Source organism: Artemia sp. Qi Xiang Cuo, chromosome 7 (assembly GCF_049724085.1).
Source record: "Artemia sp. Qi Xiang Cuo chromosome 7, ASM4972408v1, whole genome shotgun sequence".
NCBI lineage: Eukaryota > Metazoa > Arthropoda > Branchiopoda > Anostraca > Artemiidae > Artemia > Artemia sp. Qi Xiang Cuo.
In genome coordinates, this window is record NC_142800.1 from 34,979,322 (window position 1) to 34,989,202 (window position 9,881).

Genomic DNA, 9,881 nt, shown 5'->3' on the forward strand with positions numbered 1-9,881 from the left:
TACTCACTTGTCCAAATTTAGACTGCTGTTGAATGCCGTCCGTTTCTTGCATAGATGTGTTGGCAATGTCACTGGCTTGTACAGGTGAGCCAGTGGGGCTCCCCATCATATGAACAACTATCCATTCTCTTTTCAGCTTTCTACCTGGCTGCATAGGAGTTGGCACTGGTGAGTTTTGAGCAGGCAGCGTCGGTCTGGAATGGATGTGAGTGGCCTCCAATGGACCGTCTATCTGCACTTGTTGTATTGGAGCGACGCCGTTAGTCTTAGCTTTCTTTTCCGGGGGAGAGTAATTGTAGGAATCCTCTTCCTTAAAAAAGAAGGCAAAATTTAGCATGAAAAAAACAATTCCCTTTTTACAGAAGAAAAAATTAGTCTGCACAAAGAATCCCCTCTAACCACACGGAATCAGGGGACAGTGTCTCTCTCAAACCCCGTAAAGCTCTTTTAAAAGATACAAGAATAACTTATTTAACACAAAAATTTCGTTTTTAACGGATACCAAGTAAAGAAAAACCGTGTTAGAAATGATCCATTGCCCTCTTCCCTGTCATATATTTTTATAAAAGCATCTTAATCATCTGTGAAATCCATTTGCTTTCATCAAATACAATTGAAAAATATCTGTCTAATTTGGTCAGAAAACAAACTCTTTTGTCAATGAGTCTTGAATCGCACATATTCATTTTTTTTTTCTTAATCCCGATAAGACGCATGCCAAATGTTGTCTTGAAATCATCCCCTCTTTGGTAACATGTTAAACACATATGGTTTTATTTAGAGCGGAAGAAGACAGTACATTTTAAACACACGATTGGAAAAGGATATTTTGAATGAAAAAGAACTAAAACTACAGAATTATGCTCCTAACAGAGCAATGGAAAAGGGAGTTTTTTGTTTTACATAATATAAAAAAGCGTTCTTTTCCGTTTATATCGAATATTATCATTATATTTTAAGCTTTTGTTTGGGTGGAGGGGAGGGGCGCTAAGTCTCATTGAAATTTTAATTTACTAGTAAATGCTTTTTATTTGGAAATAAGTTAAAAAATTCAATAAGCTGTACTCGCATTGAAAATTGACGAATCGATTGTTTTCACAGTTAATAATATGTAGTGTACTATAATCGATGTGTTAAAACATAATGAAAATTGAATTGTAGTGCATGAACATTTTATATAGTTTTTCAAGGACAAATAAAAAAACAGATGTTGAGTTACATAATTTCGTGTGTGGTCCCAAAACATGTCTGACTACTTTATATCACACCAGTTTTTTTTTTAAGAATATACACGTGAATCATGACGTACATTCATTGTGCAATTGACAACAAAAACAGAATAAAACCTTTTTTAAATTATATTATTACGACCAAACTCTCAAAACATGCTTGACTACATTATACATTGCCAAATTTAAAAAAAACTCGACTTTAGTTTCATAACACCCATTATAGTGTGCCATTTTTTAAAGTATTCACGTTTGAGTTTAATGACACAACCATGGGTTTTTCTTGCGCAATTCAATGTATTTTTTCATGTATTTTTGAAATGAGCACACATTCTTGTAGGTGTGAATGTAGGCGTGAAACTGTGCACATTCTTGTAGGTGTGAATGTAGGCGTGAAACTGTCCACATACACACTATTCATAGTTTACATATAGTATTTGTTACTTGGAAGTATGCAGACGTTTTCAGGGGCGGATTTCTTCTGATGGGGAGGGGGTTCGGAGGAGGAGGCTACGTGGGAGGATCTTTCCATGGAGGATATTGTCATGGGGGAAGGAATATTTCTATGACGGGGACCACCGGATTTCCCAGCATTATTTAAAAAACGATCAGAAAAAAAAAATCAACTGAAAGTAAGGAGCAACATTAAAACTTTAAAACGAACAGAAATTATTACTTATATGAGGAATTCTCCCCCAAGTCAGTACCACGCTCTTTACGCTAAAGTTTTTTTAGTACTTTCAAAAAAGCTATCTATTCTAATTAAACGGCCTTTGTGATTCAGGGGTCACTCTTAAAAAACTGGAACTGAATTATATCTTTAGCCTAAAGAGCGAGGTATTGACTAGGGGGAGAACCCCTCATTTACGTAATAAAAATATATGAATACAGAAGTTCGATACATAAGTTATTTCGTAAGTTACGTCAAATCAAAATTTCGAGAAAGCCATTTAGCCCAAAAAAAACAAAATTAGTATGCAAATTTCATTTTAATTTTTCATGTACGGCGAGCCAAAATCAAAGCTGCATTAATTCAAAGGCGTTCAGAAATTAAATACAAAAAAAAAATTTTTAACTGAAAGTAAGGAGCGACATTAGAACTTAAAACGAACAGAAATTATTCCGTATATGGAAGGGGCTGTCCCCTCCTCAACGCCTTGCTATTTAGGCTAAAGTTTTTTTTTATTGTTTTAACAAATAGAGTTGTTAGAAATAGTCAAATCATAGCATAAAGAGCAAGGCGTTCAGGAGGGGACGGCCCCTTCCATATACGGAATAATTTCTGTTCATTTTAAGTTTTATTGCCTGTCCTTACTTTCATTTAAAAGAAACTTGTTTTTTTTTAACTGAAAGTAAGACGCTAAATGAAAAACAGGTTTACGCTGCCTTGTGAGATATAAACAAAGGTTTTCTCACTCCGGAAACTGTATTTAAACCGCCCTCTGCCCCTCATGGGGTAGTTACCTTCGCCAAGGCACTATTCTTAATTTTTTGCTTAATTTTTCGTGCCACAAAATAAGGTTTTTGTGCATGGATTTGGTGATTTCTTGAGTTTCAAAAATCGAACCACTACTCCTTAATTAGCTCATATCCTAGGACTTGCTTGGAAAAGAAAATATATTTGTAAAAAAAAAAGCTGATTAGGATGGAAATAACAGGAAATTCTTAGAGAACTTGTAAAAATCATAGAATTTCAGGATTGGGATTAGTCGCAATAAATTTTACTTTTTTCGAATCGGAATAAAAATTCGATCCGAAACAATTCACTTCTGCAATGATTATCATTATTTAAGTTCCAGGAAGAGGCAAAGATAATCTAGATATGTCGCTTCTTATAAATAGGATTTGTGTGAACACAGGCACATAGGCAGAATTGATTTTGGGGTAAAGCATTTCGGTAGAAGGGACACAAACTGAGTAAACTTTGGAGGCATAAATCCTCTACAGAAAATAAGATAAACAGCAGAATCATCGTATTTGACTGAGTGAGGATCCAGCCTCTCCCTCTGATTGGGTAAGATTTTTGACAAGGAACTATTCTATTTTTTTGTGCCACAAAATAAGGTTTTTGTGCATGGATTTGATGATCTCTTGAGTTTCAAAGGTCGAACCACTACTCCCTATTTAGCAAATGACCTAGGAGCTGCTTCGAGTAAAGATGATATGTTTGTAAAAAAGCTGATAAAAATGATTAGGATGGAAATAACAGGAAATGTTAAGGGAACTTGTAAAAATCATGGAAATTTTTCTAAAATTCTGAAAATTTCCCCACTTCTTCTTGCATTAGCGCGTACAAACAGCTCCTCTCATTTGATGTGCCATCAGCGTTCCAATTACCCTGGAACACGTATTTTGACAGAAACATTTTTTCAAAATGTCTTTGAAACCAACTTGAGACTTCGAAACCTACTTTTAATTCCTAAAAACATCTAATAATAACGTTGCACTACTAATTACCGATTTTCATATATGTATTGAAATAAATTAATTTAAGATTAGTTTCTTCAAAATTTAGTGTTCCAACGTTGAAGCCAAGTTTCGCGTCCAAGAGAAATCTCACTTGCCTACCCGTGAAAAGATCTAATGTCGCTCATGTTTCTACGTTCTCTCGAGTACTCGCACCTCGGTTCGGGTTTTTATAATGGGTGAGATGGGAAAGATCATACTGCCTATAATTTATATACTGTGGTTGCTAGTGATGGTGCATCGAAGAAGAAGCTGGTACGAAAAATGTGTTTTGATCCAACTATCTAGGTGCATAATAAAATCAAGGTTAAGATGTTGGTGCGTTGCACAAATAAAGGGTAAGAGACAGCCAAAGAGTGGTAATTCTAGACAATCAAACTAGGATGCCATTGAATAGGATGGGAGGTGATTCTGAGCATTTAAAATTATAGCTTCATAAAGGGGAGCTGAAATTTTAACTTCAAACATAATGGTAGGGAAGCGTGTACAACTGTGCTGGCCGTAGGGGACTTGATATTGTGATGAGGTGTTAGCATTATTAGTGTTAGGGTAGAGGGCCAATTTTAAAAGCTCAAGCTTTGCCCTCTTACTGGCACTTGACAGTTGAACTAGTCTGATGTGTATTTGTCCTTCATTTTTTTTTTTTTTTACTTGTTTTCCTTTTTTTACCCGTTTATCAATTTGATATCTACGTTTTGCAAAGCCCAATCCATTTCACGCCCTTCGTTTTCACTTTGGCTACATTCATATATTCTCGATAAAAAAAACAAAAAAAACAGAAAATCTACTTTCTAGTCTATTTCGAAAACGAGTAAAATTTTGGTTATATATTTATTATTTCAAATATGTCTTTGGCTACTAGTAGAGCAGATTAAGATAAAACTCAGGCTATATGAAAATTAGTCACACATCAGCAGATATATTTTGCCACGGGGAAAAAGGGACATCTGCATATTTCAAGCTTCTAATCAGGTCCACTATCAATCGATATCTCATCTGCCTAATTTCTATTCGAGAGGAGAGTTGACTTAGCCTGGGGACAAGAGCTGAGAATTTAAAACGCGATTTGCATAAATTTTCATAGAACTAGAGCCAGCCGTTTTCTATGTCCTAATCTTGGTTTTAAACTGCACCAATTCTATTAGAGCTTCCAATCGAGAATGAGGAGAGAACGAAAATTCTCCTTCAGGCCTTTATTGTATAATTGAAAAAAAATGAAGGAATACTAATGATTGGCCACGCTGCAGCCAAATTCACTGATTCTACAAAACGAATCATATAAATATCGAAAATATGCGATAAAACCAAAGAAAAGGCTTTAGATTAATTTTTATTTACAAAAGTCGGTACTTGTCAGTTATTGGAAACACACCCAGAAAGTGAGCTTAGGTTAATCTTAATGAAAAGTAACAAAACATGATGGTAAAATAATGCTTTAGAAACAAAATTATAGAAATCAAGCCTAACCTAACCTAACCAAACCCCCACTCCCACCCCTAATGTGAGATTTATGGCCAAATTATACAAGTCCAATGCATTTTGTCTAAGTCCAATGCATTGTAACATCCATCACTTGTTTTCGTAGCTATGAAACTGGGTTTCTGAGATGCAACCTAAGCGTAGTTCTTTAATGTGTTTCCAATAATTGACAAGTACCAAAAAGCCCATTAGTGTTTAGAGTACCAACCCCAACAAAGTTATTTTCCAACCAAGTATATCGTATTTTTGCACATCCATTGAAAATAATAATTGGCTACTATCTTTTCCTTCAAATTCCTTTTAAACTCAGTCTTTTACAGTAAATCATTATCATACAGGTTCTCTTTTTGTAGCCCACTCCTCCTAATCAGAGTTGATAAAAATTTGTTTGTTTCTCATCCCCCATCGTCTTTGTTTTTCTCATTTAATGAACTAGTGTTTCTGTTATCACCAACTTGGTCACTTTGGTAAGCTGGTGTTCGTGACCTATCAAAATCGATACTCAATTTATTCCTGCACAGAATTTCTTCTCATTAGATCTCCATTTAAGTTGGGTGTTAAATACATCGAGTTCAAGTGTGGACTAAGTCAGTCGTCTCCGGGCGAAATGGAACCATTTGAAAGAAAGGGGCTAGGAGCTCTTAGACCCGTAACATTCAATAGGATGAAATTTACTGAACGAAAAAAAAAGTTAAAAGTGACACTAAAAATTAAAACGAATAGACAATAGTCTAGTCGTCAGGGAGCTACACAGCAGCGCATTCTCCTCCACCTTCATTGTTTCCAAAACCACTCTTTGCCTCCTATGAAGTTTCCACTTATTTTAATCGTTTTATCACATTTTCCCAACCTGTTCGAAGACACTCTACTTATCGAAACTGCGACCTAACCATATTTAACTTCCTTCAGGGTTGCCACCGTCAGTAGGATTGTACTAGATCTAGTAAAAAAAAAAAATCTAGTAAATTTAGAGGATCTAATAAATTTCCCGAAATCTGGTAAAAACTAGTAAAAAGTCATGATTTAGGCTATAGTAAACAAAACTTTTTATTTTCCATGAATTCAGGGAACAAAATTATCGTAAACATATGACAGTTTACAATTTTTGTTTGTCTCTTTTACAATTTACAATTTTGCTTGTCTGTTTCAGAGACAGACAATCAGTCACCTATTTTCATAAACAGACACTTCACTTCCGGCGTCTAAAGGTCGACAAAATCAGCTTTCTGTGTATCAAATCTTAGCTACCAACTAAAAATGAAGCTATAATGACACTTGGATTTGTGATGATTGGGAACCAATTGGAATCAAAACAAAAGCCAACCACCCAAGGTGATTAGGTGAATCTCCTCAGTTTGAAAATTTTTATTGAGTAAAAAGGAGCCTGCTGAGAGAAATTAAAAGTAAGTAGAAATGTAACATTATATATATATATATATATATATATATATATATATATATATATATATATATATATATATATATATATATATATATATATATATATATATATATATATATTTAATATAAGCCTAAAATTGGGGCTATTGAGAAGAGAACGTGTTAAGAAACAGTTATCATTTCATAATATGCCAAAAAATTGTAGTTACCAAACTTTGAAAGCAGTGAAAGTTGTTTTTTTTCAGAATTGCATAAAATGATTCATTTTACTTGTAGATAGATAATTTATCATCCTTTCATCCTAGGGTAGAACTAACGTAAATAGTAATATTTGTGGGGAAGGGGCAATTTCGGGTGGGGCACTCGTAACTGAGCCAAGGTCTAAAGCTATGATATAGGTTTGATACATTAATAAACATTTATTGTTGGAAGATATTAAATAATCGTTCCATTGCTTATATTTGAGTCTCTTAACTAAAATGGCTGCTGACCACTGTGTTAGGTGAATGCCGTGAACTTGAGTGCTTCTTCTCTTCAGAATGAGATGACATATGGTTTCAGTCTGCACAGGGGCGGATCCAGGATTTTTGTAGGGGGGGGGGCACAAAATAGGTTGGTCCGAAAAAAAAAATTCAGGGGGGTGGCAAAATAGGTTGATCCGATAAACTTGCGTTATGATCAAGTTTAATTAACGCAAACTTGAGTTAATTGAGTAAATTACACTACTTTAGACTACGCTAGGGGGGTGCCCCCTTGCTCCCTGGATTTGCCACTGAGTCTGCATTTGATTACTCAGATTCTGCAACAGGAAGGTGTCCTATTTCAGGCAAATTGCAGACTCATGTAAGTACTGGGCAGTACCTGTATCAGTGATTAAATAAATAAAAACAGATTTTTAACTGAAAGTAAAGAGCAACATCAAAAATTAAAGCGAATATAAATTATTACGTATATAAAGGGGGTTGCCCCTAATCAAAACCTCGCTCTTTAGGCTCAAGTTCTGTAGTACTTTTAAAAAAACGTCTTATTGTTCTAATTAAACGGCCCTTGTGTTTCAGGATTCATTCTTAAAGAATTGCGACAAAATTCAAACTTTACCGTAAAGAGCGAGGTGTTAAGGAGGGGGTAGCCCCTTTTATATACGTAATAATTTCTGTTTTTTGAGTTTTGATGTTGCTACTTACTTTCAGTTGAAAAAACTTGTTTTTTTTATTCAATTTCTGATCGTTTTTAAATAATGCCAGGAAATCTGGCCCCACCTCCACGGAGAAACCCGCTCCCCTTGGAAATATTCTCTAGGCAATTCGATCCCGGTGAAAATTTACCCCGGACAATTACTCTTAACCACTCCGCACGTAAAATTGAGAGGGCAAAGAGAAAGCAAGACATGAAAAAAAAAATTCTGGCAAATTCCCCCAGTGCATAGTTTCCTCTGAAAAGTTCACTCCCTGGAAACTTTCCTCCCCATGGAAAATTTCCCCGGGGAAACCTCCCAGCAGAAAATTTGCCCCCCCCCACAGGAAAATGTATGCATACATTTCAATAACAAATACTATGCGCAAACAATGGACAAATTTATAACCTAAAGACCTTTCCCCTAGGGCTGTAGGGTAAGGGCCATATTATAATTGAAGGCATGTTTATTGGGCCTTTCAACTATGATGAAGAAAATGCCTATCTAAAAATTTTATCGGACAATTTTGGGAACAAGGGGCGTGGGAGGGGGCCTAGCTGCCCTCTAATTTTTTGGCCACTTAAAAAGGGCACTAGAACTTTCAATTTCCGTTCGAATGAGCCCTTTCTTGATGTTTTACCCCTTGGGAAAAAAAAAACACGCATCTGTGATCTTTCTTCTGGCAAAAAATACAAAACTTCTTTTTTTTATTGTAGATCATGAAGATCAAACCGTGTGAAATTAAACCGTACAGTAGTTCACTGTTTGCTAATGCAAGAAAGAACAGGAGAGTAAATGAAAATGAGAAATCTGACGAATCCAACATATCTGATAGTCATAAAAATGACAGAGAAATAGAAGCCCAGAGATCAGATCGAGAATTAGACACTAAAAGCATTATGGATGAAACTCATAGATCCGACACTGGTACAGTTCAGGTATAATGTAATATTGCAAACTCCAGGAATGAACAACGATGTGATCTTATTTATCATCTTAGTTCGAAAGATGAAAATTTTGCAGGTATTGAGAATGTGGGTAAAAGGTCAGTAAAACGCCTAGGAAAACTGCTATACTAACTGAAGTTTAGGGACGAATGGTTACAAGATAGAGAACTGAAAACATTTATTACCCGGTGCCCTCTTGATTCAAAGTCGGCGTACTGCAAATATTGCAAAAAATGCCTGAAAGGGAGTGTGTCTGTTCTTAAGAAATATGCTACATGCCAAAGTCACGTGAAAAGTGTGAACGCTGCCAAAGAAGAAGTTCATCTAGATCTCTTCACTTCCGCAATTTCTGCAAAACAACTGCACGCAAACGAAGTTACAAATGCAGAACTACGTTTAGCCACCTACTTCGCTGTCGAAGACTTTCCTATTTTGAATATAAACTCCCTGGAAAATCTAGTAAAGTCTACTTTCAGTGACTCGGAAATTGCGTCTTGTATCAAGATCAAGAGAACCAAAGCAACTACCATCATCTCCAATGTAACTTCTTCATATGAAACAAAACTTATATCGAAGGAACTGAATAATGAATTTTTTTTTCTGATTGCCGACGAATTGACAGATCGCTCGACAAAAAAGAGCTTAGTATTGATAGCAAAGTATGTAACTGAAAACAAGGAAGTAAAGGAAGAATTTCTGGGGTTGCTGGAGGTGGATGATGCAAGTGGGGAGGGCCAGAGGAAACTGATCACTGATTATTTGGTCGCCATTAATGTACCAATTTCTAACTTAATTGGCATAGGACTTGACAATGCTTCTGTTAACATGGCCAAAGACAAAGGTTTGGCCACACTTTTAGCGCAAGAGGTACCTGGACTGTTTATACTTGATTGTACTTGCCACAGCATTGCACTATCTGCTTCCGTGACGGCGAAACAAATCCCCTTTTGAAGTGGAGAGTTTTTTGCGGGATTTAATTGAATTTGTTATGAGTAGTCCAAAGAGAAAGGATGAACTAGCAGAATATCAGGAATTCCGTGATCTTCCGAATCTTCGACTGTTCACTATATGTGGTTTTCGCTGGCTCTCTCTTCTCTCTGCTGTAGCGTGCGGGCTTGAACAGTGGACAGCATTGCTACTATTTTTTTTCTAAGCATGCCTTAGATGGGGCTGTCAGTGAGAGAT

At 35.9% G+C, this 9,881-nt stretch overlaps 1 long non-coding RNA gene across 1 annotated transcript in view; it reads left to right on the forward strand.

Moving 5' to 3' along the window:
- Window positions 1-9,593, forward strand: part of LOC148950200 (uncharacterized) — a 72,586-nt gene extending 62,993 nt beyond the window's left edge. Inside the window, exon 2 of the long non-coding RNA XR_016141957.1 lies at window positions 8,466-9,593. This is a non-coding gene — a long non-coding RNA (uncharacterized LOC148950200). The remainder of the gene's footprint in view (window positions 1-8,465) is intronic.
- The last annotated feature ends 288 nt before the right edge of the window (window positions 9,594-9,881 follow it).